Here is a 27,093-nt window from a genome sequence, read left to right as displayed (position 1 = left end):
TGCAAAGGATACTGGGAAGCTGAAATTCAAATCGGACGAACAGTGCTACCACAGCAAGGCTTCATCATCACCACTGCCCAAGATGATGGATTGCCTCCAGTGATAGTGGGCATGAATGTGTTGCGGAACTGCTGTGAGGAGCTCGTAGCAGCACTCCAAGGAGAGTTTCAAACTGACAAGCTCCAGGAGAAACAAGGCCTTCAACCTGGGATAGCCAAACAAAAGGGAAGAATGATAACAGAATTATCTGTAAGAGAGGAACATGAAAAAAATAAGGCTAGCCAAATAATGATAGAAATGCCCATCTCCAGTGTCCAGATTATCCGAAAGAATGCTTCAATGTTAGGCATGAATAATATAGCATCCAGTTCTAGAAACTGTGAGCAACCTATTCAAGGAACCAGTTTTGACCACCTGCAAGATAAAAGTCAGATGATAAGACACCTCAAAGCCTTACTGAAGACTGGGAAATACCTGACCAAGCGACAAAGGCAAGAATCCTCGCCAGAACTCCTGAAGTTGTTGAGACAGCGAGAAAGGCTGTTTGAAGAGAAAGGACAGTTGGTTCGATGTAGTGTGGATCCTAATACTCATTATAGGATCAGTCAACTTGTAATTCCAAGACAAAGTGCTTGTTATGTGCTTGAAGAATATCACGACAAGTCAGGTCACCCTGGGTGCAAAAGGATGGAAACAAGCATCTGGAAAAAGTTCTTTTGGGTTGAAATGAGGGAAGACATCAAGAGATGGTGCCGAAACTGTCCAACCTGTTCTGTAAGAAGAACCTTGCTGCCTCTTTCTCTCCAGAATCCATTGTCCCAAACCAGCTGTGATACTGAATCCCAAGATGGAATGGAAGAGGCTCATAAAATGTATTTACAGCAGACTAAGGTGGTTTGTCACCGACAAGGAGGCAAGAAGACTAGGGCTTGCAAAACAGAAAACCACCATAGTCAGCTGCAGTTTTGTACAGCATGTCCCAAAGACAGTTTAGAAAGAGTTCAATACTCATCCATGGCAGGGGGGTTGAGGTTTCCTAGACAAACTTTTCAAGACCATATACTGTCCAGATTTCAACCGATTGCTCCAGGAGCATGTGTTAATGTACTATAGCACAAAAGGAATTATACCTATCAGATACTGATGTTAAAAATGTTGATAAATGTTAATGTTTCAGACATAAACTGTGTTCACTAATGAATGTGACTGGATATAGTGAGAAGTTTATATAGGGATAAAACCAAAATGCGTGAGGACACGCATGTTTTGGGGGGGGGCACGTGTGATATCCCATAACAACAAGGACATTTTTGACAACAGTGTAGTTGCCTGTGCCATTTTAAATAAAGTTTATTTAAAAGAAAATTGAACAGCAGTTTGAGAAGTCAGTTGGAGCCATGGTGAGGAAAGAGCTGGCGACGCCATTACGCAGAGATGAGCAGCTGAGAGAGGGGAGACAAATAAGCTGAAAATTGCATGAGAGAGTAAGCAGTAGTGCAAAATACAGCAGTGGAAGTGCAGCAATTAACAAGTAAGAACGCCATGACACTCTCAGCCAAGAGAGTGCACAGCAAGTGTCAGAGACAGGAGAGTATAAAGCCTTTATACCAATGCTGACTGGCCTACATCTGAGGGGAAACTGCCTCAGAAACATCTATTGACTGGGTGAGATAAATCCATATTTATACTGAAACCTACTCCACTGCAAAGGACATTATCCTATATTTACTATACCTATGCAGCGATTTACATGGGAAGCAGCTCCAGTTTGTTTTAAACAATCATCTTTACTACACAGAGCTACAATATTTTGTTCACAGCTAAAGGAGACAATAGCTGCATATAACTATGTAACAACATAACCGGGCCCCAACGTGCACATAGAGACTCCCTGCAGTGACACCAATGTTATCTGGGACTTAAATATTGTCTGCATAAGTTGATTTCTATTACTAAGCAACATAGTATTAATCTCAGATTTAGTTATATTACCATTTGTGTAATGACTTAAAGTGTATATGGTGTCTGTGTTTAAGTTGCTTGAATCAAATCTTTCCCTTCCCTACTGTAATCAGTTCCTTTTCTGAGTTATGTGGTAAACCATTTATTCTTTCATACAAAGCCCTGCCTGCCTTTCTTTGTGTCTGGGGAAACCTTGCCTCTCTGCCAGGAATAGAGAAGAGCTGCTGCTGAAGGAGGAATAGTCCATCAAGGTATCCCTGACCTGTTCCACATAGTTTACACACTTGTTATACCGGGGTGTTACATTGTGTGTGACTGACCTTAGGAAGAAACCGGAGCCTCCACTGCAGTGACTCAGCAACCAGGGCACGGGAGTATACAGTGCCGCTGGGAGTGATGAAGCTGCAGTAAAGATGTCTATTAGACCTAGCCTGCTGCAGCCCTTGTAGATTCTCATAAAAAAAGTTCTTCTTTTCTTGTCAAAATTAATAGCTAAGAATAGGCTGCTTGAGGCAGGCCCCTGTTAAGTGGCCTGCTACTGAAGGCAACAACTACAAACTGAGCTCCCTGTTCATGGAAGCGGGGTTATAGAGGAGAATGCGCTGAGCATCTTGGGAACAGTCAAAAGCTTTGAGCCGGTTGGTGCCTCAGATCAAGATCCTACTCTACACCCCAATGTGAATCCTTGTGGAGTCCAGTGTACCCCACAGAAGAAATTAATGTGTCACACCCATTGGCAGCAACCTTAGAATAGCTGCTGACGGGCACAATTGAGAAAGGAAGGGGGGGGGGGACATTTGAATCCAGCACATAGATGCAATTCAAATATGTAATTTGAACCTTCCTATTTTAAAATATAATGGATGAACCTCACCCTGTGAGAACAATCTTCATGATATAGAGATCTCATATGCAAAATAAGTATGAGTTGGGATAGGGCTGGGGAGGGTGGCTGCTCGGGCAGCCCCTCCCCTGTCAAGTTAAGGAGATTCAACTGAGGAAGCACAAGGGAACTCTCGTCTGGGGACAACAACTGCAGGGAGACCACATCTTTTCAGATGAACATGGGAGGGGGAAGGCTGCCTAATACTGAAGCACCATCAAATATCAAACCATATGCAATAACTAGTACAAGCATTCCTGGGGGAAGGTCTGCAGGAGACGAATTAGCATACGGTGATGTCATCCAAGCAGTGGGCCAAAGTTGGCTGGAACCCTCATCTGCATATGAAAAGAGAAAAGGGTTATGCAGGGCATGGCGGCCTTTTGCGGCGCTTGGATGACCCCTAGTTCGCATTAAACACCTCCACCCTCCTTCGGTGTGGGGCTCATGTTGGCTATGCTCCAGCCCCTGAAGCATTCAAGCTGATTTCTTGCAGCAGCTGGGCACTGTAACAGCTCCAGAGCTGCTCAGTAAGGCAAATAAAAGGGTGTGGGCCCTGCAGCACTACCTGTAGTTTGCATTGTGCGTTGGAAGGCACAAAGTAAGCAGACGGGAGAAGTCAGGATAGTGCGCAAGGGCATAGAAGGGAGCGGCTCAAGAAAAGAGAAGTGGAAACAGACAGCAAACTAGGCTGGAGAGAGACCTGAGACAAAGAGATCTGAATTATACGAGAGCCGACCAGGGGAAACACAAATTATGCAGTCAAGTTTCCCACATTTGGGGAAATCGCAGGGGCAGCACAGCCAGAGTGCAATGGGTGAGCCTTGCCCTGGGAGAAGCACCTTCAAGATCATAGTATCTCACCTGGCAGGTAAGTAGGAGTTGGGCTAGAGCTGGGGAGGGTCGCTGCTCGGGCACCCCCCTGTCAAGTGAAGGAGATCCAACTGAGGCAGCACAATGGAACTCTCGAAAGAAGAACAAGGCTAGAGGAAGATCTGAGACAAAGAAATCTGACTTTTACCAGAGCTGACCAGCGGAAAACACAAACACAGTCCCCCACTACCACAAATAATGCAGGCGAGTTTCCCACATTTGGGGAAATCACAGGGGTCAGCATACCCAGAATGCAATGAATGAACCATACCCTGGGTGAACAATCTTCATGACCATGGTGTCTCCTATGCAAAATAAGTATGATTTGGGATAGGGCTGGGGAGGGACGCTGCTCAGGCACATCTCTGTCAAGTAAAGGAAATTCAACTGAGGCAGCACAAGGGAACTCTCATCTCGGGACAACAACTGCAGGGAGAACACATATTTTCAGATGAACATGGGAGGGCAGAAGGCTGCCTAATACTGAAGCACCCCCAAACAACAAACCAAATGCAACAACTAGTGCAAGCATTCCTGGGGGAAGGCCTGCAGCAGATGGATTTGCATATGGTGATGTTATCCAAACAGTGGGTCAAAGTTGGCTTCAACCCTCATCTGCATATGAAAAGAGAAAAGGGGCGTGCAGGGCATGGCGGCCTTTTGCGCTGCTTGGATGACCCCTAGATCGCATTAAACACCCCCACCCTCCTTTGGTGTGGGGCTCATGTTGGCCATGCCCCATCCCATGAAGCATTCAAGCTGATTTCTTGCAGCAGCTGGGCACTGTAACAGCTCCAGAGCTGCTCTCTAAGGCAAGTAAAAGGGTGTGGGCCCTGCAGCACTTCCTGTAGTTTGCATTGTGCATTGGAAGGCACAAAGTAAGCAGACGGGAGGAGAAGTCAGGATAGTGCACAAGGGTATAGAAAGGAGGGGCTCAAGAAAAAAGAAGTGTAAACAGACAGCAAACTAGGCTGGAGAGAGACCTGAGACAAAGAGATCTGAATTATACGAGAGCCGACCAGAGGAAACACAAATTATGCAGTCAAGTGTCCCACATTTGGGGAAATCGTAGGAGCAGCACACCCAGAGTGCAATGGGTGAGCCTTGCCCTGGGAGAAGCACCTTCCTGATTATAGTATCTCACCTGGCAGGTAAGTAGGAGTTGGGCTAGAGCTTGGGAGGGTCGCTGCTCGGGCACCCCCCTGTCAAGTGAAGGAGATCCAACTGAGGCAGCACAAGGAAACTCTCGAAAGAAGAACAAGGCTAGAGGAAGATCTGAGACAAAGAAATCTGACTTTTACCAGAGCTGACCAGAGGAAAGCACAAACACAGTCCCCCACTACCACAAATAATGCAGTCGAGTTTCCCAAATTTGGGAAAATCACAGGGGTCAGCATACCCAGAATGCAATGAATGAACCTCAACCTGGGAGAACAATCTTCATGACCATGGTATCTCCTATGCAAAATAAGTATGATTTGGGATAGGGCTGGGGAGGGCCGCTGCTCAGGCACATCTCTGTCAAGTAAAGGAGATTCAACTGAGGCAGCACAAGGGAACTCTCATCTGGGGACAACAACTGCAGGGAGAACACATATTTTCAGATGAACATGGGAGGACAGAAGGCTGCCTAATACTGAAGCACCCCCAAACAACAAACCAAATGCAACAACTAGTAAAAGCATTCCTGGGTGAAGGTCTGCAGAAGACGGATTTGCATACGGTGATGTCATCCAAGCAGTGGGCCAAAGTTGTCTGGAACCCTCATCTGCATATGAAAAGAGAAAAGGGTTATGCAGGGCATGGCGGCCTTTTGCGGCGCTTGGATGACCCCTAGTTCGCATTAAACACCTCCACCCTCCTTCGGTGTGGGGCTCATGTTGGCTATGCCCCAGCCCCTGAAGCATTCAAGCTGATTTCTTGCAGCAGCTGGGCACTGTAACAGCTCCAGAGCTGCTCTGTAAGGCAAGTAAAAGGGTGTGGGCCCTGCAGCACTACCTGTAGTTCGCATTGTGCGTTGGAAGGCACAAAGTAAGCAGACGGGAGAAGTCAGGATAGTGCGCAAGGGCATAGAAGGGAGCGGCTCAAGAAAAGAGAAGTGGAAACAGACAGCAAACTAGGCTGGAGAGAGACCTGAGACAAAGAGATCTGAATTATACGAGAGCCGACCAGGGGAAACGCAAATTATGCAGTCAAGTTTCCCACATTTGGGGAAATCGCAGGGGCAGCACACCCAGAGTGCAATGGGTGAGCCTTGCCCTGGGAGAAGCACCTTCATGATCATAGTATCTCACCTGGCAGGTAAGTAGGAGTTGGGCTAGAGCTGGGGAGGGTCGCTGCTCGGGCACCCCCCTGTCAAGTGAAGGAGATCCAACTGAGGCAGCACAAAGGAACTCTCGAAAGAAGAACAAGGCTAGAGGAAGATCTGAGACAAAGAAATCTGACTTTTACCAGAGCTGACCAGAGGAAAGCACAAACACAGTCCACCACTACCACAAATAATGCAGTCGAGTTTCCCACATTTGGGGAAATCACAGGGGTCAGCATACCCAGAGTGCAATGAATGAACCGCACCCTGGGAGAACAATCTTCATAACAATGGTATCTCCTATGCAAAATAAGTATGATTTGGGATATGGCTGGGGAGGGCCGCTGCTCAGGCACATCTCTGTCAAGTAAAGGAGATTCAACTGAGGCAGCACAAGGGAACTCTCATCTGGGGACAACAACTGCAGGGAGAACACATATTTTCAGATGAACATGGGAGGGCAGAATGCTGCCTAATACTGAAGCACCCCCAAACAACAAACCAAATGCAACAACTAGTGCAAGCATTCCTGGGGGAAGACCTGCAGCAGATAGATTTGCATATGGTGATGTCATCCAAGCAGTGGGTCAAAGTTGGCTTCAACCCTCGTCTGCATATGAAAAGAGAAAAGGGGCGTGCAGGGCATGGTGGCCTTTTGCGGCACTTGGCTGACCCCTAGTTTGCATTAAACAACTCCACCCTCCTTCGGTGTGGGGCTCATGTTGGCTATGCCCCAGCCCCTGAAGCATTCAAGCTGATTTCTTGCAGCAGCTGGGCACTGTAACAGCTCCAGAGCTGCTCTGTAAGGCAAGTAAAAGGGTGTGGGCCCTGCAGCACTACCTGTAGTTCGCATTGTGCGTTGGAAGGCACAAAGTAAGCAGAAAGGAGGAGAAGTCAGGATAGTGCGCAAGGGCATAGAAGGGAGCGGCTCAAGAAAAGAGAAGTGGAAACAGACAGCAAACTAGGCTGGAGAGAGACCTGAGACAAAGAGATCTGAATTATACGAGACCTGACCAGGGGAAACACAAATTATGCAGTCAAGTTTCCCACATTTGGGGAAATCGCAGGGGCAGCACACCCAGAGTGCAATGGGTGAGCCTTGCCCTGGGAGAAGCACCTTCATGATCATAGTATCTCACCTGGCAGGTAAGTAGGAGTTGGGCTAGAGCTGGGGAGGGTCGCTGCTCGGGCACACGCCTGTCAAGTGAAGGAGATCCAACTGAGGCAGCACAAGGAAACTCTCGAAAGAAGAACAAGGCTAGAGGAAGATCTGAAACAAAGAAATCTGACTTTTACCAGAGCTGACCAGAGGAAAACACAAACACAGTCCCCCACTACCAACAAATAAAGCAGTCGCGTTTCCCACATTTGGGGAAATTGCAGGGGTCAGCATACCCAGAATGCAATGAATGAACCTCACCCTGGGAGAGTAATCTTCATGACCATGGTATCTCCTATGCAAAATAATAAGTATGATTTGGGATAGGGCTGGGGAGGGCAGCTGCTCATGCACATCTCTGTCAAGTAAAGGAGATTCAACTGAGGCAGCACAAGGGAACTCTCATCTGGGGACAACAACTGCAGGGAGAACACATATTTTCAGATGAACATGGGAGGGCAGAAGGCTGCCTAATACTGAAGCACCCCCAAACAACAAACCAAATGCAACAACTAGTGCAAGCATTCCTGGGGGAAGTTCTGCAGAAGACGGATTTGCATACGGTGATGTCATCCAAGCAGTGGGTCAAAGTTGGCTTCAACCCTCATCTGCATATGAAAAGAGAAAAGGGGCGTGCAGGGCATGGCGGCCTTTTGCGGTGCTTGGATGACCCCTAGTTCGCATTAAACACCCCACCCTCCTTTGGTGTGGGGCTCATGTTGGCCATGCCCCATCCCCTTAAGCATTCAAGCTGATTTATTGCAGCAGCTGGGCACTGTAACAGCTCCAGAGCTGCTCTGAACGGCAAGTAAAAGGGTGTGGGCCCTGCAGCACTACCTGTAGTTTGCATTGTGCATTGGAAGGCACAAAGTAAGCAGACGGGAGAAGTCAGGATAGTGCGCAAGGGCATAGAAGGGAGCGGCTCAAGAAAAGAGAAGTTGAAACAGACAGCAAACTAGGCTGGAGAGAGACCTGAGACAAAGAGATCTGAATTATACGAGAGCCGACCAGGGGAAACACAAATTATGCAGTCAAGTTTCCCACATTTGGGGAAATCGCAGGAGCAGCACACCCAGAGTGCAATGGGTGAGCCTTGCCCTGGGAGAAGCACCTACATGATCATAGTATCTCACCTGCCAGGTAAGTAGAAGTTGGGCTAGAGCTGGGGAGGGTCGCTGCTCGGGTACCCCCCTGTCAAGTGAAGGAGATCCAACTGAGGCAGCACAAGGGAACTCTCGAAAGAAGAACAAGGCTAGAGGAAGATATGAAACAAAGAAATCTGACTTTTACCAGAGCTGACCAGAGGAAAACACAAACACAGTCCCCCACTACCAACAAATAAAGCAGTCGCGTTTCCCACATTTGGGGAAATCGCAGGGGTCAGCATACCCAGAATGCAATGAATGAACCTCACCCTGGGAGAGTAATCTTCATGACCATGGTATCTCCTATGCAAAATAATAAGTATGATTTGGGATAGGGCTGGGGAGGGCAGCTGCTCATGCACATCTCTGTCAAGTAAAGGAGATTCAACTGAGGCAGCACAAGGGAACTCTCATCTGGGGACAACAACTGCAGGGAGAACACATATTTTCAGATGAACATGGGAGGGCAGAAGGCTGCCTAATACTGAAGCACCCCCAAACAACAAACCAAATGCAACAACTAGTGCAAGCATTCCTGGGGGAAGTTCTGCAGAAGACGGATTTGCATACGGTGATGTCATCCAAGCAGTGGGTCAAAGTTGGCTTCAACCCTCATCTGCATATGAAAAGAGAAAAGGGGCGTGCAGGGCATGGCGGCCTTTTGCGGTGCTTGGATGACCCCTAGTTCGCATTAAACACCCCACCCTCCTTTGGTGTGGGGCTCATGTTGGCCATGCCCCATCCCCTGAAGCATTCAAGCTGATTTATTGCAGCAGCTGGGCACTGTAACAGCTCCAGAGCTGCTCTGAACGGCAAGTAAAAGGGTGTGGGCCCTGCAGCACTACCTGTAGTTTGCATTGTGCATTGGAAGGCACAAAGTAAGCAGACGGGAGAAGTCAGGATAGTGCGCAAGGGCATAGAAGGGAGCGGCTCAAGAAAAGAGAAGTTGAAACAGACAGCAAACTAGGCTGGAGAGAGACCTGAGACAAAGAGATCTGAATTATACGAGAGCCGACCAGGGGAAACACAAATTATGCAGTCAAGTTTCCCACATTTGGGGAAATCGCAGGAGCAGCACACCCAGAGTGCAATGGGTGAGCCTTGCCCTGGGAGAAGCACCTACATGATCATAGTATCTCACCTGCCAGGTAAGTAGAAGTTGGGCTAGAGCTGGGGAGGGTCGCTGCTCGGGTACCCCCCTGTCAAGTGAAGGAGATCCAACTGAGGCAGCACAAGGGAACTCTCGAAAGAAGAACAAGGCTAGAGGAAGATCTGAAACAAAGAAATCTGACTTTTACCAGAGCTGACCAGAGGAAAACACAAACACAGTCCCCCACTACCAACAAATTAAGCAGTCGCGTTTCCCACATTTGGGGAAATCACAGGGGTCAGCATACCCAGAATGCAATGAATGAACCTCACCCTGGGAGAGTAATCTTCATGACCATGGTATCTCCTATGCAAAATAAGTATGATTTGGGATAGGGCTGGGGAGGGCCGCTGCTCATGCACATCTCTGTCAAGTAAAGGAGATTCAACTGAGGCAGCACAAGGGAACTCTCATCTGGGGACAACAACTGCAGGGAGAACACATATTTTCAGATGAACATGGGAGGGCAGAAGGCTGCCTAATACTGAAGCACCCCCAAACAACAAACCAAATGCAACAACTAGTGCAAGCATTCCTGGGGGAAGTTCTGCAGAAGACGGATTTGCATACGGTGATGTCATCCAAGCAGTGGGTCAAAGTTGGCTTCAACCCTCATCTGCATATGAAAAGAGAAAAGGGGCGTGCAGGGTATGGCGGCCTTTTGCGGTGCTTGGATGACCCCTAGTTCGCATTAAACACCCCACCCTCCTTTGGTGTAGGGCTCATGTTGGCCATGCCCCATCCCCTGAAGCATTCAAGCTGATTTATTGCAGCAGCTGGGCACTGTAACAGCTCCAGAGCTGCTCTGAACGGCAAGTAAAAGGGTGTGGGCCCTGCAGCACTACCTGTAGTTTGCATTGTGCATTGGAAGGCACAAAGTAAGCAGACGGGAGAAGTCAGGATAGTGCGCAAGGGCATAGAAGGGAGCGGCTCAAGAAAAGAGAAGTTGAAACAGACAGCAAACTAGGCTGGAGAGAGACCTGAGACAAAGAGATCTGAATTATACGAGAGCCGACCAGGGGAAACACAAATTATGCAGTCAAGTTTCCGACATTTGGGGAAATCGCAGGAGCAGCACACCCAGAGTGCAATGGGTGAGCCTTGCCCTGGGAGAAGCACCTACATGATCATAGTATCTCACCTGCCAGGTAAGTAGAAGTTGGGCTAGAGCTGGGGAGGGTCGCTGCTCGGGTACCCCCCTGTCAAGTGAAGGAGATCCAACTGAGGCAGCACAAGGGAACTCTCGAAAGAAGAACAAGGCTAAAGGAAGATCTGAGACAAAGAAATCTGACTTTTACCAGAGCTGACCAGAGGAAAGCACAAACATAGTCCCCCACTACCACAAATAAAGCAGTCGAGTTTCCCACATTTGGGGAAATCACAGGGGTCAGCATACCCAGAATGCAATGAATGAACCTCACCGTGGGAGAACAATCTTCATGACCATGGTATCTCCTATGCAAAATAAGTATGATTTGGGATAGGGCTGGGGAGGGCCGCTGCTCAGGCACATCTCTGTCAAGTAAAGGAGATTCAACTGAGGCAGCACAAGGGAACTCTCATCTGGGGACAACAACTGCAGGGAGAACACATATTTTCAGATGAACATGGGAGGGCAGAAGGCTGCCTAATACTGAAGCACCCCCAAACAACAAACCAAATGCAACAACTAGTGCAAGCATTCCTGGGGGAAGGCCTGCAGCAGATGGATTTGCATACGGTGATGTCATCCAAGCAGTGGGTCAAAGTTGGCTTCAACCCTCGTCTGCATATGAAAAGAGAAAAGGGGCGTGCAGGGCATGGCGGCCTTTTGCGGCGCTTGGATGACCCCTAGTTCGCATTAAACACCTCCACCCTCCTTCGGTGTGGGGCTCATGTTGGCTATGCCCCAGCACCTGAAGCATTCAAGCTGATTTCTTGCAGCAGCTGGGCACTGTAACAGCTCCAGAGCTGCTCTGTACGGCAAGTAAAAGGGTGTGGGCCCTGCAGCACTACCTGTAGTTTGCATTGTGCATTGGAAGGCACAAAGTAAGCAGACAGGAGGAGAAGTCAGGATAGTGCACAAGGGTATAAAAGGGAGGGGCTCATGAAAAAAGAAGTGGAAACAGACAGCAAACTAGGCTGGAGAGAGACCTGAGACAAAGAGATCTGAATTATACGAGAGCCGACCAGGGGAAACACAAATTATGCAGTCAAGCTTCCCACATTTGGGGAAATCGCAGGGGCACCACACCCAGAGTGCAATGGGTGAGCCTTGCCCTGGGAGAAGCACCTTCATGATCATAGTATCTCACCTGGCAGGTAAGTAGGAGTTGGGCTAGAGCTGGGGAGGGTCGCTGCTCGGGCAACCCCCTGTCAAGTGAAAGATGTCACGATCCGGGTATCTGGACGCCATTACTTACCCTTCAGATGCCTCCTGAGGCTGGCTCAGCGTTCCAGGACCGGACCCCATCCGTTATACTGATGTCCACATTCCTGCCTCCTCTCCTGTCACTCTGAGACGCGGTCACCGCTGCGCCATGTTACATCTGGAATGGCGTCTCCCGCGGCCTCCGCCGCTGTCCCTGAGTTCCTGCATGCAGAGTGTCAGAGTGGCGATTACGTCAGCCGCGGCCTCCGCTGTGCCCGCGTGGTTTAGATGTGCATTCATCAGTCTGGCGTCTCCTGTCTCCTGTGGCCGGCGCCGCCATTGCTGTTTCAATTCTCACATGGATTACAAACCAAACTTCCCTCCAAGTGTCTGCATGGGTGCAGCCATCTTGGATTTTGTCATCTGATCATTATCACCAATCTGCTGTCTGTATTGTTAATCTGCATATTTGCCTAGCCAATCCCTTCCTTGCTGCAGGTATAAATATGCTGTGCCTGAGCAAGGAAGGCGTCAGTGCTTTGGTTGTCAAACCTTGTTCCAGTTTGTCTCTCTCCTGTGGTTGTTTTCCAGGTTCCAGTTCCTATCTCCAAACCTCCACTAAAGAGACCCGCACCAGCATTCCACCTGCGGTGTAGCCTGACTCTCCTATCCATTTGGATTCATCTGCTTCCAGCTACAGATCCACCTGCTTACAGCAATCAGCTTCCAGCAGAGATCAGCTCTTCTTAAAGTGCCGGTACCCTTTTCTACAGATTATCATTTATCACCGGCATTATTATTTCACCGCTCTCAAGCTCCAAACATCACTTCATATTTCATCGCTCTCAAGCTACATTTATCATTTAACTGGTTCCAGCCAGTATCCACTCCGTGCCAACATCAGTCTGGTTCCAGCCAGTACCCACAGAAGCCGTTTTATCCACAGCAGCCCAGCTTTTCCTGTAACACCAGCTGGTACGATCCTGGGCTATCTCCATTGCTACAGTCGGGCCTGGTAAGGACTTTCCAACTAGAAGATTATAAGAACTATCTCACACTACCAGAGCCCTGTGGCCCTTGCCACCCTGTAGAACCCAGGAACTGTATTTATCCTCTGCTGATTTTTATGTTTTCTTTTACTGCTGCTGTGTTACGGAGTTTGTCATAAATAAACATCATTGACTTTTACCCTGGTTGTCGTGTTCACGCCTTCGGGCATTTCTTCTACATGTTACTTACATGTCTAGGGGTCTGATACAACCTCCCAGGTTCCGTTACATCTCAGCCCCTACAACTGAGGCTGCCTCCCGTCAGCTCAGGCCCTCAGTTGTGACAGTAAGCACTGACCATATGAATCCAGCCGGAGACCAGGATCAAGCGGCCAGGCCGATGCAAGAACTGGCAGCCCGACTTGAACATCAGGAGGCTGCACAGGGCCACATCATCCGCTGTCTCCAGGATCTCTCTACTCGGCTGGATGGGATTCAGACAACCCTCCGTGGATCAGACGCGTCCGGTGCGTCAACCACAGTGACTCCAGCTATAACCCCACCCACCTTACCCATTTCTGCTCCACGTCTTCATCTTCCAACGCCAGCAAAATTTGACGGATCTCCAAGATTCTGCAGGGGATTTCTCAACCAGTGTGAGATTCAGTTTGAGCTACAACCTGGCAATTTTCCCAGTGACCGTACAAAAATTGCCTACATTATCTCTCTTCTCAGTGGCTCAGCCCTTGATTGGGCATCACCGTTATGGGAGAGGTCCGACACCCTGCTATCCTCCTACACTGCATTCGTGTCAACATTCAGGCGTATCTTCGACGAGCCAGGCCGGGTAACTTCAGCTTCATCTGAGATTCTCCGTTTACGCCAGGGATCACGTACTGTAGGACAATATCTTATACAGTTTCAGATCCTGGCATCCGAACTGGCATGGAACAACGAGGCCCTGTATGCTGCATTCTGGCATGGCTTATCTGAGCGTATTAATGTTATGCACACCAGTGCCTGCAGGAAAGTACTAGTGTCAGAACTGTTATGCACTCCAGTGTCTGCAGGAATGTACTGGTGTTTGAACTGTTATGCAAAACAAATGGACTCACAGACAAACTGGGGAATATGACATAACGTACACAGAAGGTGATAGGGTAACAAAATACACACACAGTGAACAGAGAAGCCCAGAGGCTAAGGAACTGGGTATCTCCCTTGTATTAGAACTGCTCAGATGTAAAAAGCAAGATGTTGTGTTTTAATACGTAGAGAACCCGAAATGCTGTTGCTAAGGGCAACAGCAAAACCCTAAAGGGTTACCAACGGGTGTGGCAGTAAACTCCTTGGTCAGAGATGGAATGATAGACACAAGGAGAGCCTCCACAATCCTGATTCTCACTTGCAGTGCACAGGTTTAAGCTTACTGCCACTAAACTGACCCCTGACACCTAGCACAGTGAGACAGGATTAGACAGGCAAGTGTTAGAATACAGCCGCAAACTTGCTAAGTTCACAGAGTAATAACAGAACCCCAGCAAGCTAAATGACTGACTCCAGTCTTACTGCTAGGTCTGGATTGGCAGAGTGTAATACCAAATCCCCAGGCCTATTTGCAGTAAGCAACAAACAAATACAAAGCTACACAGTACTGGCTAACTTTCATGAACTGACTAACCAACAGAGATTCAGCAGCATCTGCTTACCCTGAAAAGAGGCCTTATAAAGCAGGTGCTGTCCACGCCCCACTCAGACCTCACAGACTGTGAGCACAAAAACCAGCACCGGATCCCCTGCCGTGCACAGAGCCTATAACCACTGCACAGCAAAAGACCCGAACCGGAGTATCAGCTGCGCTCAGGTTACTCCACTAGCACTTGTCTCCCGGTTGCCATGACGACGTGGCAGCACAGGGCAGGAGACCCTAACAGTACCCCCCCTCTGACGAGGGGTCAAAGAACCCCTACCACCGGGTTTATCGGGGAACTGCGAGAAGAAAGAGCGTATCAGTCTGGGGGCATGAAGATCACAACTGCGCACCCACGACCGCTCCTCCGGGCCATACCCCTTCCAGTGCACCAAAAATGACAGCCGACCCCGAACCACCTTGGAGTCAAGAATCCTTTCAACAACAAACTCCCTCTGGCCACGTATCAGAAGAGGGGAAGGTCTTCCACTGGAAAAAGGATTACTAATCGCCCGTTTTAAAAGGGAACAATGAAATGTTTTATTGATACCCAAAGAACGGGGCAGATCTAACTGAAATGCCACCAGATTGATAACCCTGGTGATCTTATAAGGGCCGATGAACCGGGGCCCTAACTTATAAGATTGCTGTCTCAACTTCAAATTCTTGGTAGACAACCAGACGAAGTCTCCTAATTTGAAGCTGCAGGGTCTTTTCCGCTTATCAAAAACCCTTTTGGTCACTAATGACACAGACACAAGGGCTTTCTTCACTTTCCGCCAAATACCTCTAAGGACCGAAACCACAGAGGAACCACCAGGCGTGGAGTCCAGGGGGTCAAAAGAATTGGCCTTAGGATGATGCCCATACACACAAAGGAAGGGAGAGATCCCTGTAGCAGAGTGAGCCGCGTTGTTATAGGCAAACTCCGCCATGGACAGATGAGCAACCCAGTCAGTCTGACACTTGGAGACATAACACCTGAGGAACTGCTCCAAGGACTGGTTCACCCTTTCAGTCTGCCCATTAGACTGCGGATGGTAGCCTGACGACAAGCTGACAGAAATCTGGAGATCGGAACAAAATGCCCTCCAGAATTTGGCCACAAACTGGGATCCGCGGTCAGAGACCACATCAAGTGGCAACCCGTGGAGACGCACAACATGCAGCATAAATAATTCAGACAGGCGTCTGGCTGATGGCAGCCCAACCAGTGGAACGAAGTGCGCCATCTTCGAAAACCTGTCAACGACAACCCAGATGGCTGTCATCCCCGAGGATTTGGGCAAGTCCACCACAAAATCCATTGAAATGTGGGTCCATGGCTTAGATGGGATAGAGAGTGGATGTAATGGGCCAACAGGAACCCCTCTAGGAGTCTTATTTCGGGCACAGATGTCACATGCCCGAACCCACTGATCCACATCCTTAGCCACCGAGGGCCACCACACCGCCCTAGATAGCAACTCCCGAGTTCTGGCAATACCCGGGGGACCTGCCGACTTCTTGGCATGGAATTCCAGGAACACTCGCTGTCTTAACCTAGGAGGCACAAACAAAAGACCTACCGGAAGGTCTGGAGGAGCCTGCTCCTGTGCTCTAAGGACTAATGATAAGAGGTCCTGGGTAATGCCCACTTTAATACATGATGGGGAAACAATGGGCAACGGCTCCTCGGTGGTCTCCTGGATTGGAGCAAAACTCCGCGAGAGCGCATCAGCCTTGATGTTTTTTGACCCAGGGCGATATGTTATCAAAAAATTAAAGCGAGCAAAAAACAAAGCCCATCGTGCCTGCCTGGCATTGAGACGCTTCGCTGACTCTAAATATGCCAGATTCTTATGGTCAGTGAGAATTGAGACCACAAACTTAGCCCCCTCAAGCCAGTGTCTCCACTCCTCGAGTGCATCCTTAATAGCCAACAATTCCCGGTTACCCACGTCATAATTCATCTCGGCAGGCGAAAATTTACGGGAAAAGTAAGCACAGGGATGAAGGCGATTATCAGACACTCCTATCTGAGAAAGCACTGCCCCAATACCCATCTCAGAGGCATCCACCTCCACCACAAAAGGACGCTCTGGATCTGGGTGTCGCAGCACCTTGGCCGAAACAAATGCCCTTTTGAGACGGGCAAAAGCCGCTTTAGCCTCACAAGACCAGTGAGCAACATCCGCCCCTTTCTTAGTGAGTGCCACCAAGGGCGCCACTATAGACGAAAATCCAGCGATAAATCGTCTATAAAAATTCGCAAAGCCCAGGAAACGCTGAAGCGCCTTCAAACTAGTGGGCTGCACCCAATCCAGGACTGCCTGTACCTTGGAACCCTCCATTTGGAAACCTTCTGGGGAGATAATATATCCTAGAAATGCGATTTGCTGAACTTCAAATTCGCACTTCTCCAGCTTCGCCCCAAGCCGGTGGTCTCTGAGTTTCTGGAGGACTAAGCGTACATGCTTCCGATGTTCCTCCAGGGAATGGGAGAAGATTAGGATGTCATCTAAGTATACAACTAAGAATCTATCCAAATATTCCCTGAGCACATCATTCATGAAATCCTGGAAGACTGCCGGGGCATTACAGAGCCCAAAAGGCATCACCAAATATTCATAATGCCCTGAGTGGGTATTAAAGGCAGTCTTCCATTCATCCCCCTCTCTTATTCGGATTAGATTGTACGCACCGCGTAGGTCAATCTTAGAAAAAATGGTGGCAGTACGAAGCTGGTCAAACAAGACCGAAATGAGAGGCAGTGGGTATGAGTTTTTAATCGTGATACGGTTCAATTCCCTGAAGTCGATGCAGGGTCGCAACGAACCATCCTTTTTACCCACGAAGAAGAACCCCGACCCAACTGGAGACTGTGAAGGTCTGATAAATCCCTTAGCCAAGTTCTCCTGAATGTACTCTGCCATAGCCTGAGTCTCAGGACGTGACAGGGAGTACAACCTGCTCTTGGGAAGCTTAGCATTTGGCAACAAATCAATGGCACAGTCATAGGGGCGATGGGGAGGTGGTACCTCTGCAACTTTTTTGGAGAACACGTCCGCAAAATCTGCATAACACCCTGGCAATCCTGGCAAACTTAGCTGCGAGAGCCTGACTGGAAGGCTCAAGCAACTCCTGAAACAATCAGTACCCCAACTAAGAATCTCCCCAGAGACCCAGTCAAATTGAGGATTGTGGGCCCTTAACCAGGGTAACCCCAACACCAATGGGGCAAAAGTACAGACAGTCACATAAAAGGACAATTTTTCAGAGTGTGTGGCTCCAATAAACAAAGAAATCTGGCTAGTGCAAGAGGTAATTTTACCTTGGGATAATGGTTCCCCGTTTAACCCACAAATCTCAATTTCCGATGCCAAGGGTACTAAGGGAACAGAGTGTTTTAGGGCGAATTGGCGGTCCATAAAAACCCCGTCGGCCCCACTGTCCACAAAGGCCTCAGTCTTGACAGTTTGACCGAGGATCTTCAAGGTCACCGGAATGATAAAAGTCTTCTTGGGAAATTCTGACTTCTGACCTGACAGGATATTTCCCATCACCCTCAGGCCCTGAAGTTTTCCGGCTTTTCTGGGCATGATACTACCACATGACCTTTATTCCCACAGTACAAACACAACCCCTGCTGTCTCCTCCGCGTCTTCTCACGCGAGGAGAGGCGGGTAGCCCCAATCTGCATAGGCTCCTCAGAAAATTCCTCAGAGTCTGAGGTTCCCTTGGGAAGGAAGGAAATCTCAGTCTCCCTTTCAAGCCTACGCTCTCTCAGCCGTCTATCCACCCGGATGGATAACTGCATGAGCTGATCCAAGCTATCAGGCAAGGGATATTGTACCAGTTGGTCCTTTATCTGGTTAGAAAGACCTCTTCGGTACTGGTGTCTCAGGGCTGGGTCATTCCACTGGGTATCATGGGCCAACCTCCGAAACTCCGTACAGTAAACCTCAACTGGCCTTCGCCCTTGCTTAAGGATCGAAATCTGAGCCTCGGCTGAGGCCGTCTTGTCAGGGTCATCATACAACATGCCCAGTGCCGTAAAAAAAGCATCAACACTTTTAAGCGACGGACAGTCAGGCTGCAACCCATATGCCCAGACCTGTGGGTCTCCTTGTAGCAAGGAAATCACTATGCCCACCCGCTGAATCTCCGACCCAAAAGACTGAGGCCTAAGCCGGAAGTATAGCTTGCAGCTCTCCTTGAAACAAAAGAACTGCGAGCGATCTCCAGAAAAACGATCCGGGAGATTTACTTTCGGCTCCTTAACCCCTGCAGGTGCTGCTGCTGCGGGAGCTCCGCCAGCAGCCTGGGAGGTGTGCATTTTAATGGACAAATCATTAAATTGTCGAGTCAGGACCTGCACCTGATCGACCACCTGTTGCAACGTATTTTGAGGGGTATGCTCCATATTCCCACAAAATTTCAACAGGAGTATTAGGCTGCTGAATATGTTATGCACACCAGTGCCTGCAGGAAAGTACTAGTGTCAGAACTGTTATGCACTCCAGTGTCTGCAGGAATGTACTGGTGTTTGAACTGTTATGCAAAACAAATGGACTCACAGACAAACTGGGGAATATGACATAACGTACACAGAAGGTGATAGGGTAACAAAATACACACACAGTGAACAGAGAAGCCCAGAGGCTAAGGAACTGGGTATCTCCCTTGTATTAGAACTGCTCAGATGTAAAAAGCAAGATGTTGTGTTTTAATACGTAGAGAACCCGAAATGCTGTTGCTAAGGGCAACAGCAAAACCCTAAAGGGTTACCAACGGGTGTGGCAGTAAACTCCTTGGTCAGAGATGGAATGATAGACACAAGGAGAGCCTCCACAATCCTGATTCTCACTTGCAGTGCACAGGTTTAAGCTTACTGCCACTAAACTGACCCCTGACACCTAGCACAGTGAGACAGGATTAGACAGGCAAGTGTTAGAATACAGCCGCAAACTTGCTAAGTTCACAGAGTAATAACAGAACCCCAGCAAGCTAAATGACTGACTCCAGTCTTACTGCTAGGTCTGGATTGGCAGAGTGTAATACCAAATCCCCAGGCCTATTTGCAGTAAGCAACAAACAAATACAAAGCTACACAGTACTGGCTAACTTTCATGAACTGACTAACCAACAGAGATTCAGCAGCATCTGCTTACCCTGAAAAGAGGCCTTATAAAGCAGGTGCTGTCCACGCCCCACTCAGACCTCACAGACTGTGAGCACAAAAACCAGCACCGGATCCCCTGCCGTGCACAGAGCCTATAACCACTGCACAGCAAAAGACCCGAACCGGAGTATCAGCTGCGCTCAGGTTACTCCACTAGCACTTGTCTCCCGGTTGCCATGACGACGTGGCAGCACAGGGCAGGAGACCCTAACAATTAAAGATGAGTTAGCTACCAGAGACTTACCTTCCAAGTTAGATGAGCTAATCTCACTCTGCACAAAAGTTGATTTACGTTTCAGAGAGAGAGCAACTGAGCGTGGAAGATCATCTGCTCCAAAATCTTCTGCTCCTCCTCCTCGCCAACTGTCACCATCTAAAGATGAGCCCATGCAAATTGGCCGTTCCCGTTTAACTCCTGCTGAGCGCCGAAGACGTCTCTCCGAGTCTCTCTGTCTTTATTGTGCAGCTCCGTCTCACACCATCAATGTCTGTCCCGAACGTCCGGGAAAACTCCAAACCCTAGCTCGCCCAGGAGAGGGCCGGCTAGGAGTAATGATCTCCTCTCCATCTCCTCATGATTATAATCTTACAGTGTCGCTCCAAATTGCTCAACGTTACCGGAACGTCATTGCCCTCCTTGATTCCGGAGCAGCTGGGAACTTTATTACCGAAGCCTATGTTAAACGGTGGTCCCTACCCACCGAGAGACTACCTTCGTCCATTTCCTTAACTGCCGTGGATGGCAGCAAGATTTTTGATGCAGTTATTTCTCTAAGGACTCTACCAGTTCGTCTGAGAGTGGGAGTTCTTCATTCTGAATTTATTTCTTTTTTAGTGATTCCAAGAGCCACACATCCTGTGGTCCTGGGACTTCCATGGCTCCGTCTTCACAATCCATCTATTGATTGGACGACTACGCAGATTCTGGCATGGGGTCCCTCCTGTGCTGAGACATGTTTGTTTAAAGTATTGCCTGTCTGTTCTTCCTCCCCCAGGTCGTCTGATGTTCCACCTCCTCCATATCAAGATTTCACGGATGTGTTCAGTAAAGCCTCTGCTGATATCCTTCCTCCTCATAGAGAATGGGACTGCCCGATTGATCTCGTTCCAGGAAAGGTTCCACCTCGAGGCCGAACTTACCCGTTGTCTCTGCCTGAGACGCATTCTATGGAGGAATACATTAAAGAGAACCTAGCAAAGGGGTTCATTCGACCTTCTTCTTCTCCAGCCGGCGCAGGCTTCTTTTTTGTAAAGAAGAAAGATGGTGGTCTGCGGCCGTGCATCGACTACAGAGGTTTGAACGACATTACCATCAAGAACCGCTATCCTTTACCCCTGATTACTGAGCTCTTTGATAGAGTTAGCGGAGCTACCATCTTCACAAAGCTGGACTTGAGAGGTGCATACAATCTCATCCGGATCCGTGAGGGTGACGAGTGGAAGACCGCCTTTAACACCCGTGACGGACATTATGAGTACCTCGTCATGCCCTTCAGATTGAGCAATGCTCCAGCTGTCTTCCAGCATTTTGTCAATGAGATCTTCAGAGACATTTTATACCGTCATGTCGTGGTTTATCTAGATGATATCCTCATTTTTGCCAACAATTTAGAGGAACATCGTTTTTGGGTAAAAGAGGTTCTGTCCCGTCTCCGTGTCAATCATCTCTATTGCAAATTAGAGAAATGCGTCTTTGAAGTCAAGTCCATTCCGTTTCTAGGTTACATTGTGTCCGGTTCCGGACTAGAGATGGATCCTGAGAAACTACAAGCAATCCAGAATTGGCCGATACCCTTAACCCTCAAAGGGGTCCAGAGGTTCTTAGGGTTCGCCAATTATTACAGAAAGTTTATACGAGACTTTTCCACCATTGTGGCGCCTATTACTGCTTTAACTAAGAAGGGTGCTAACCCGTCCAAGTGGTCTGAAGAAGCTACGCAAGCTTTTCATCTTTTAAAACAACGGTTCATCTCAGCACCAGTTCTGAAACAGCCCGACATCGACTCCCCTTTCATCTTAGAGGTGGATGCCTCCTCCGTTGGAGTAGGAGCGGTGTTATCTCAGAGGGCTAAAGATGGTCATTTACACCCTTGCAGTTTCTTCTCCCGGAAGTTCTCCCCAGCTGAGCGCAACTATGCCATTGGCGACCAGGAGTTGCTAGCCATCAAGCTCGCTCTTGAAGAGTGGAGGTATCTGTTGGAGGGAGCTTCTCATTCAATCACCATACTTACAGACCACAAGAACCTTTTATATCTGAAAGGCGCACAATGTCTCAACCCTCGTCAGGCCAGATGGGCACTTTTCTTTTCCAGGTTCGACTTTAAACTCCAGTTCTGTCCGGGCTCTCAGAATCGCAAGGCCGATGCCCTTTCCCGCTCATGGGAGCAAGAAAATGAGTCAGAGTCTTCAGACAAGCATCCTATTATCAATCCGTTGGCATTCTCCACGGTAGGGATGGACTCTACGCCCCCACTAGGGAAAAGTTTTGTGAAGCCGGTACTGAGGAAGAAGCTCATGCATTGGGCCCATGCTTCCCGTTTTGCCGGACATACAGGTATTCAAAAAACCCTGGAGTTTATCTCTAGGTCCTATTGGTGGCCAACTCTGAGAAAGGACGTCATGGAGTTTATTGCATCTTGCCCAAAATGTGCCCAACATAAAGTCTCCCGCCAGTCGCCTGCGGGGCAACTGGTTCCACTATCAGTTCCCCGTCGACCATGGACCCATTTGTCGATGGATTTCATTACAGACTTACCCATGTGCAACAAGTTCAATACCATCTGGGTGGTAGTTGACCGGTTCACCAAGATGGCACACTTCATTCCTCTCACTGGTCTTCCGTCAGCTTCCAGGTTGGCTCAAGTATTCATACAAGAGATCTTCCGACTCCACGGTCTTCCTGAAGAAATTATCTCAGATCGAGGAGTTCAATTCACAGCCAAATTCTGGCGAAGTTTATGTCAAGTCCTCCAAGTCAAGCTAAAGTTTTCCACGGCTTACCATCCTCAGACCAATGGTCAAACTGAGAGGGTGAATCAGGACTTGGAGGCCTTCCTCCGCATCTATGTGTCTTCCTCTCAAGATGATTGGGTTCAATTACTTCCCTGGGCCGAGTTCTGTCATAACAACCAGTATCATTCCTCATCTTCTTCAACACCATTCTTCACTAACTTTGGATTCCACCCTAAAGTCCCTGAGTTCCAACCGCTTCCAGCAACTTCTGTTCCAGCAGTGGATATCACCTTGCATCAGTTTGCAAACAACTGGAAGAGTGTACGATCAGCTCTGCTCAAGGCATCGTTCAGGTACAAGAAGTTTGCGGATAAGAAGCGTAGAGCTGTTCCTGCTCTCAAGGTGGGTGATCGGGTATGGTTATCCACGAAGAATTTGAGGTTAAGAGTTCCCAGTATGAAGTTTGCACCTCGCTACATCGGTCCTTTTAAAATTGAACAAGTCATCAATCCTGTTGCTTACAGACTCCAGTTGCCTCCCTTCTTAAAAATACCTAGGACATTCCATGTTTCCCTGTTGAAACCGCTGATCCTGAATCGGTTTCATTCCTCACTTCCTCCAACTCCGAAAGTCCAAACTCAACGAGGCGTTGAGTATGAAGTGGCCAAGATCCTGGACTCACGTCACCGTTACGGTCAACTACAGTATCTTATTGACTGGAAGGGTTACGGCCCTGAGGAACGCTCATGGACCGATGCTTCTGATGTCCATGCTCCTGCCTTGGTCCGGAGATTCCATTCCAAGTTTCCTCAAAAGCCAAAGAAGTGTCCTGGGGCCACTCCTAAAGGGGGGGGTGCTGTCACGATCCGGGTATCTGGACGCCATTACTTACCCTTCAGATGCCTCCTGAGGCTGGCTCAGCGTTCCAGGACCGGACCCCATCCGTTATACTGATGTCCACATTCCTGCCTCCTCTCCTGTCACTCTGAGACGCGGTCACCGCGGCGCCATGTTACATCTGGAATGGCGTCTCCCGCGGCCTCCGCCGCTGTCCCTGAGTTCCTGCATGCAGAGTGTCAGAGTGGCGATTACGTCAGCCGCGGCCTCCGCTGTGCCCGCGTGGTTTAGATGTGCATTCATCAGTCTGGCGTCTCCTGTCTCCTGTGGCCGGCGCCGCCATTGCTGTTTCAATTCTCACATGGATTACAAACCAAACTTCCCTCCAAGTGTCTGCATGGGCGCAGCCATCTTGGATTTTGTCATCTGATCATTTCCACCAATCTGCTGTCTGTATTGTTAATCTGCATAATTGCCTAGCCAATCCCTTCCTTGCTGCAGGTATAAATATGCTGTGCCTGAGCAAGGAAGGCGTCAGTGCTTTGGTTGTCAAACCTTGTTCCAGTTTGTCTCTCTCCTGTGGTTGTTTTCCAGGTTCCAGTTCCTATCTCCAAACCTCCACTAAAGAGACCCGCACCAGCATTCCACCTGCGGTGTAGCCTGACTCTCCTATCCATTTGGATTCATCTGCTTCCAGCTACAGATCCACCTGCTTACAGCAATCAGCTTCCAGCAGAGATCAGCTCTTCTTAAAGTGCCGGTACCCTTTTCTACAGATTATCATTTATCACCGGCATTATTATTTCACCGCTCTCAAGCTCCAAACATCACTTCATATTTCATCGCTCTCAAGCTACATTTATCATTTAACGGGTTCCAGCCAGTATCCACTCCGTGCCAACATCAGTCTGGTTCCAGCCAGTACCCACAGAAGCCGTTTTATCCACAGCAGCCCAGCTTTTCCTGTAACACCAGCTGGTACGATCCTGGGCTATCTCCATTGCTACAGTCGGGCCTGGTAAGGACTTTCCAACTAGAAGATTATAAGAACTATCTCACACTACCAGAGCCCTGTGGCCCTTGCCACCCTGTAGAACCCAGGAACTGTATTTATCCTCTGCTGATTTTTATGTTTTCTTTTACTGCTGCTGTGTTACGGAGTTTGTCATAAATAAACATCATTGACTTTTACCCTGGTTGTCGTGTTCACGCCTTCGGGCATTTCTTCTACATGTTACTTACATGTCTAGGGGTCTGATACAACCTCCCAGGTTCCGTTACATCTCAGCCCCTACAACTGAGGCTGCCTCCCGTCAGCTCAGGCCCTCAGTTGTGACAAAAGAGATCCAACTGAGGCAGCACAAGGGAACTCTCGAAAGAAGAACAAGGCTAGAGGAAGATCTGAGACAAATAAATCTGACTTTTACCAGAGCTGACCAGAGGAAAGCACAAACACAGTCCCCCACTACCACAAATAATGCAGTCGAGTTTCCCACATTTGGGGAAATCACAGGGGTCAGCATACCCAGAATGCAATGAATGAACCTCACCCTGGGAGAACAATCTTCATGACCATGGTATCTCCTATGCAAAATAAGTATGATTTGGGATAGGGCTGGGGAGGGCCGCTGCTCAGGCACATCTCTGTCAAGTAAAGGAGATTCAACTGAGGCAGCACAAGGGAACTCTCATCTGGGGACAACAACTGCAGGGAGAACACATATTTTCAGATGAACATGGGAGGGCAGAAGGCTGCCTAATACTGAAGCACCCCCAAACAACAAACCAAATGCAACAACTAGTACAAGCATTCCTGGGGGAAGGCCTGCAGCAGATGGATTTGCATACGGTGATGTCATCCAAGCAGTGGGTCAAAGTTGGCTTCAACCCTCGTCTGCATATGAAAAGAGAAAAGGGGCGTGCAGGGCATGGCGGCCTTTTGCGGCGCTTGGATGACCACTAGTTCGCATTAAACACCTCCACCCTCCTTCGGTGTGGGGCTCATGTTGGCTATGCCCCAGACCCTGAAGCATTCAAGCTGATTTCTTGCAGCAGCTGGGCACTGTAACAGCTCCAGAGCTGCTCTGTACGGCAAGTAAAAGGGTGTGGGCCCTGCAGCACTACCTGTAGTTTGCATTGTGCATTGGAAGGCACAAAGTAAGCAGACAGGAGGAGAAGTCAGGATAGTGCACAAGGGTATAAAAGGGAGGGGCTCATGAAAAAAGAAGTGGAAACAGACAGCAAACTAGGCTGGAGAGAGACCTGAGACAAAGAGATCTGAATTATACGAGAGCCGACCAGGGGAAACACAAATTATGCAGTCAAGCTTCCCACATTTGGGGAAATCGCAGGGGCACCACACCCAGAGTGCAATGGGTGAGCCTTGCCCTGGGAGAAGCACCTTCATGATCATAGTATCTCATCTGGCAGGTAAGTAGGAGTTGGGCTAGAGCTGGGGAGGGTCGCTGCTCGGGCACCCCCCTGTCAAGTGAAAGAGATCCAACTGAGGCAGCACAAGGGAACTCTCGAAAGAAGAACAAGGCTAGAGGAAGATCTGAGACAAATAAATCTGACTTTTACCAGAGCTGTCCAGAGGAAAGCACAAACACAGTCCCCCACTACCACAAATAATGCAGTCGAGTTTCCCACATTTGGGGAAATCACAGGGGTCAGCATACCCAGAATGCAATGAATGAACCTCACCCTGGGAGAACAATCTTCATGACCATGGTATCTCCTATGCAAAATAAGTATGATTTGGGATAGGGCTGGGGAGGGCCGCTGCTCAGGCACATCTCTGTCAAGTAAAGGAGATTCAACTGAGGCAGCACAAGGGAACTCTCATCTGGGGACAACAACTGCAGGGAGAACACATATTTTCAGTTGAACATGGGAGGGCAGAAGGCTGCCTAATACTGAAGCACCCCCAAACAACAAACCAAATGCAACAACTAGTGCAAGCATTCCTGGGGGAAGGCCTGCAGCAGATGGATTTGCATACGGTGATGTCATCCAAGCAGTGGGTCAAAGTTGGCTTCAACCCTCGTCTGCATATGAAAAGAGAAAAGGGGCGTGCAGGGCATGGCGGCCTTTTGCGGCGCTTGGATGACCCCTAGTTCACATTAAACACCTCCACCCTCCTTCGGTGTGGGGCTCATGTTGGCTATGCCCCAGCCCCTGAAGCATTCAAGCTGATTTCTTGCAGCAGCTGGGCACTGTAACAGCTCCAGAGCTGCTCTGTACGGCAAGTAAAAGGGTGTGGGCCCTGCAGCACTACCTGTAGTTTGCATTGTGCATTGGAAGGCACAAAGTAAGCAGACAGGAGGAGAAGTCAGGATAGTGCACAAGGGTATAAAAGGGAGGGGCTCATGAAAAAAGAAGTGGAAACAGACAGCAAACTAGGCTGGAGAGAGACCTGAGACAAAGAGATCTGAATTATACGAGAGCCGACCAGGGGAAACACAAATTATGCAGTCAAGCTTCCCACATTTGGGGAAATCGCAGGGGCACCACACCCAGAGTGCAATGGGTGAGCCTTGCCCTGGGAGAAGCACCTTCATGATCATAGTATCTCACCTGGCAAGTAAGTAGGAGTTGGGCTAGAGCTGGGGAGGGTCGCTGCTCGGGCACC

At 48.9% G+C, this 27,093-nt stretch overlaps 19 non-coding genes across 19 annotated transcripts; all 19 read right to left on the bottom strand.

Annotated features, from left to right (window-relative positions):
* Positions 1-3,561: 3,561 nt before the first annotated feature.
* LOC135034239 (U1 spliceosomal RNA) lies at positions 3,562-3,724 on the bottom strand. The gene has a single exon (XR_010229493.1). It is a non-coding gene; the product is annotated as a U1 spliceosomal RNA (small nuclear RNA).
* A 152-nt stretch (positions 3,725-3,876) lies between these two features.
* LOC135034177 (U1 spliceosomal RNA) lies at positions 3,877-4,040 on the bottom strand. Its single transcript, XR_010229447.1, has one exon. It is a non-coding gene; the product is annotated as a U1 spliceosomal RNA (small nuclear RNA).
* Positions 4,041-4,714: 674 nt separating this feature from the next.
* Positions 4,715-4,877, bottom strand: LOC135034228 (U1 spliceosomal RNA). Its single transcript, XR_010229488.1, has one exon. It is a non-coding gene; the product is annotated as a U1 spliceosomal RNA (small nuclear RNA).
* A 152-nt stretch (positions 4,878-5,029) lies between these two features.
* On the bottom strand, positions 5,030-5,193 carry LOC135034160 (U1 spliceosomal RNA). The gene has a single exon (XR_010229431.1). It is a non-coding gene; the product is annotated as a U1 spliceosomal RNA (small nuclear RNA).
* A 671-nt stretch (positions 5,194-5,864) lies between these two features.
* Positions 5,865-6,027, bottom strand: LOC135034227 (U1 spliceosomal RNA). The gene has a single exon (XR_010229487.1). It is a non-coding gene; the product is annotated as a U1 spliceosomal RNA (small nuclear RNA).
* Positions 6,028-6,179: 152 nt separating this feature from the next.
* LOC135034162 (U1 spliceosomal RNA) lies at positions 6,180-6,343 on the bottom strand. The gene has a single exon (XR_010229433.1). It is a non-coding gene; the product is annotated as a U1 spliceosomal RNA (small nuclear RNA).
* Positions 6,344-7,017: 674 nt separating this feature from the next.
* Positions 7,018-7,180, bottom strand: LOC135034200 (U1 spliceosomal RNA). The gene has a single exon (XR_010229465.1). It is a non-coding gene; the product is annotated as a U1 spliceosomal RNA (small nuclear RNA).
* A 152-nt stretch (positions 7,181-7,332) lies between these two features.
* On the bottom strand, positions 7,333-7,500 carry LOC135034255 (U1 spliceosomal RNA). Its single transcript, XR_010229507.1, has one exon. It is a non-coding gene; the product is annotated as a U1 spliceosomal RNA (small nuclear RNA).
* Positions 7,501-8,170: 670 nt separating this feature from the next.
* LOC135034180 (U1 spliceosomal RNA) lies at positions 8,171-8,333 on the bottom strand. Its single transcript, XR_010229450.1, has one exon. It is a non-coding gene; the product is annotated as a U1 spliceosomal RNA (small nuclear RNA).
* Positions 8,334-8,485: 152 nt separating this feature from the next.
* LOC135034242 (U1 spliceosomal RNA) lies at positions 8,486-8,653 on the bottom strand. Its single transcript, XR_010229496.1, has one exon. It is a non-coding gene; the product is annotated as a U1 spliceosomal RNA (small nuclear RNA).
* A 670-nt stretch (positions 8,654-9,323) lies between these two features.
* On the bottom strand, positions 9,324-9,486 carry LOC135034179 (U1 spliceosomal RNA). The gene has a single exon (XR_010229449.1). It is a non-coding gene; the product is annotated as a U1 spliceosomal RNA (small nuclear RNA).
* A 152-nt stretch (positions 9,487-9,638) lies between these two features.
* On the bottom strand, positions 9,639-9,803 carry LOC135034191 (U1 spliceosomal RNA). Its single transcript, XR_010229456.1, has one exon. It is a non-coding gene; the product is annotated as a U1 spliceosomal RNA (small nuclear RNA).
* A 670-nt stretch (positions 9,804-10,473) lies between these two features.
* On the bottom strand, positions 10,474-10,636 carry LOC135034215 (U1 spliceosomal RNA). Its single transcript, XR_010229476.1, has one exon. It is a non-coding gene; the product is annotated as a U1 spliceosomal RNA (small nuclear RNA).
* Positions 10,637-10,788: 152 nt separating this feature from the next.
* On the bottom strand, positions 10,789-10,952 carry LOC135034171 (U1 spliceosomal RNA). The gene has a single exon (XR_010229442.1). It is a non-coding gene; the product is annotated as a U1 spliceosomal RNA (small nuclear RNA).
* Positions 10,953-11,626: 674 nt separating this feature from the next.
* LOC135034241 (U1 spliceosomal RNA) lies at positions 11,627-11,789 on the bottom strand. The gene has a single exon (XR_010229495.1). It is a non-coding gene; the product is annotated as a U1 spliceosomal RNA (small nuclear RNA).
* Positions 11,790-24,899: 13,110 nt separating this feature from the next.
* Positions 24,900-25,063, bottom strand: LOC135034257 (U1 spliceosomal RNA). The gene has a single exon (XR_010229509.1). It is a non-coding gene; the product is annotated as a U1 spliceosomal RNA (small nuclear RNA).
* Positions 25,064-25,737: 674 nt separating this feature from the next.
* On the bottom strand, positions 25,738-25,900 carry LOC135034248 (U1 spliceosomal RNA). The gene has a single exon (XR_010229501.1). It is a non-coding gene; the product is annotated as a U1 spliceosomal RNA (small nuclear RNA).
* Positions 25,901-26,052: 152 nt separating this feature from the next.
* On the bottom strand, positions 26,053-26,216 carry LOC135034246 (U1 spliceosomal RNA). Its single transcript, XR_010229500.1, has one exon. It is a non-coding gene; the product is annotated as a U1 spliceosomal RNA (small nuclear RNA).
* Positions 26,217-26,890: 674 nt separating this feature from the next.
* Positions 26,891-27,053, bottom strand: LOC135034249 (U1 spliceosomal RNA). The gene has a single exon (XR_010229502.1). It is a non-coding gene; the product is annotated as a U1 spliceosomal RNA (small nuclear RNA).
* Positions 27,054-27,093: the final 40 nt, after the last annotated feature.

The sequence above is a fragment of the Pseudophryne corroboree genome, unplaced genomic scaffold (assembly GCF_028390025.1).
Source record: "Pseudophryne corroboree isolate aPseCor3 unplaced genomic scaffold, aPseCor3.hap2 scaffold_580, whole genome shotgun sequence".
Taxonomy (NCBI): Eukaryota; Metazoa; Chordata; class Amphibia; order Anura; family Myobatrachidae; genus Pseudophryne; species Pseudophryne corroboree.
Note: the sequence above shows the minus strand (reverse complement) of the source record. Positions and strands in the feature narration are given on the sequence as shown.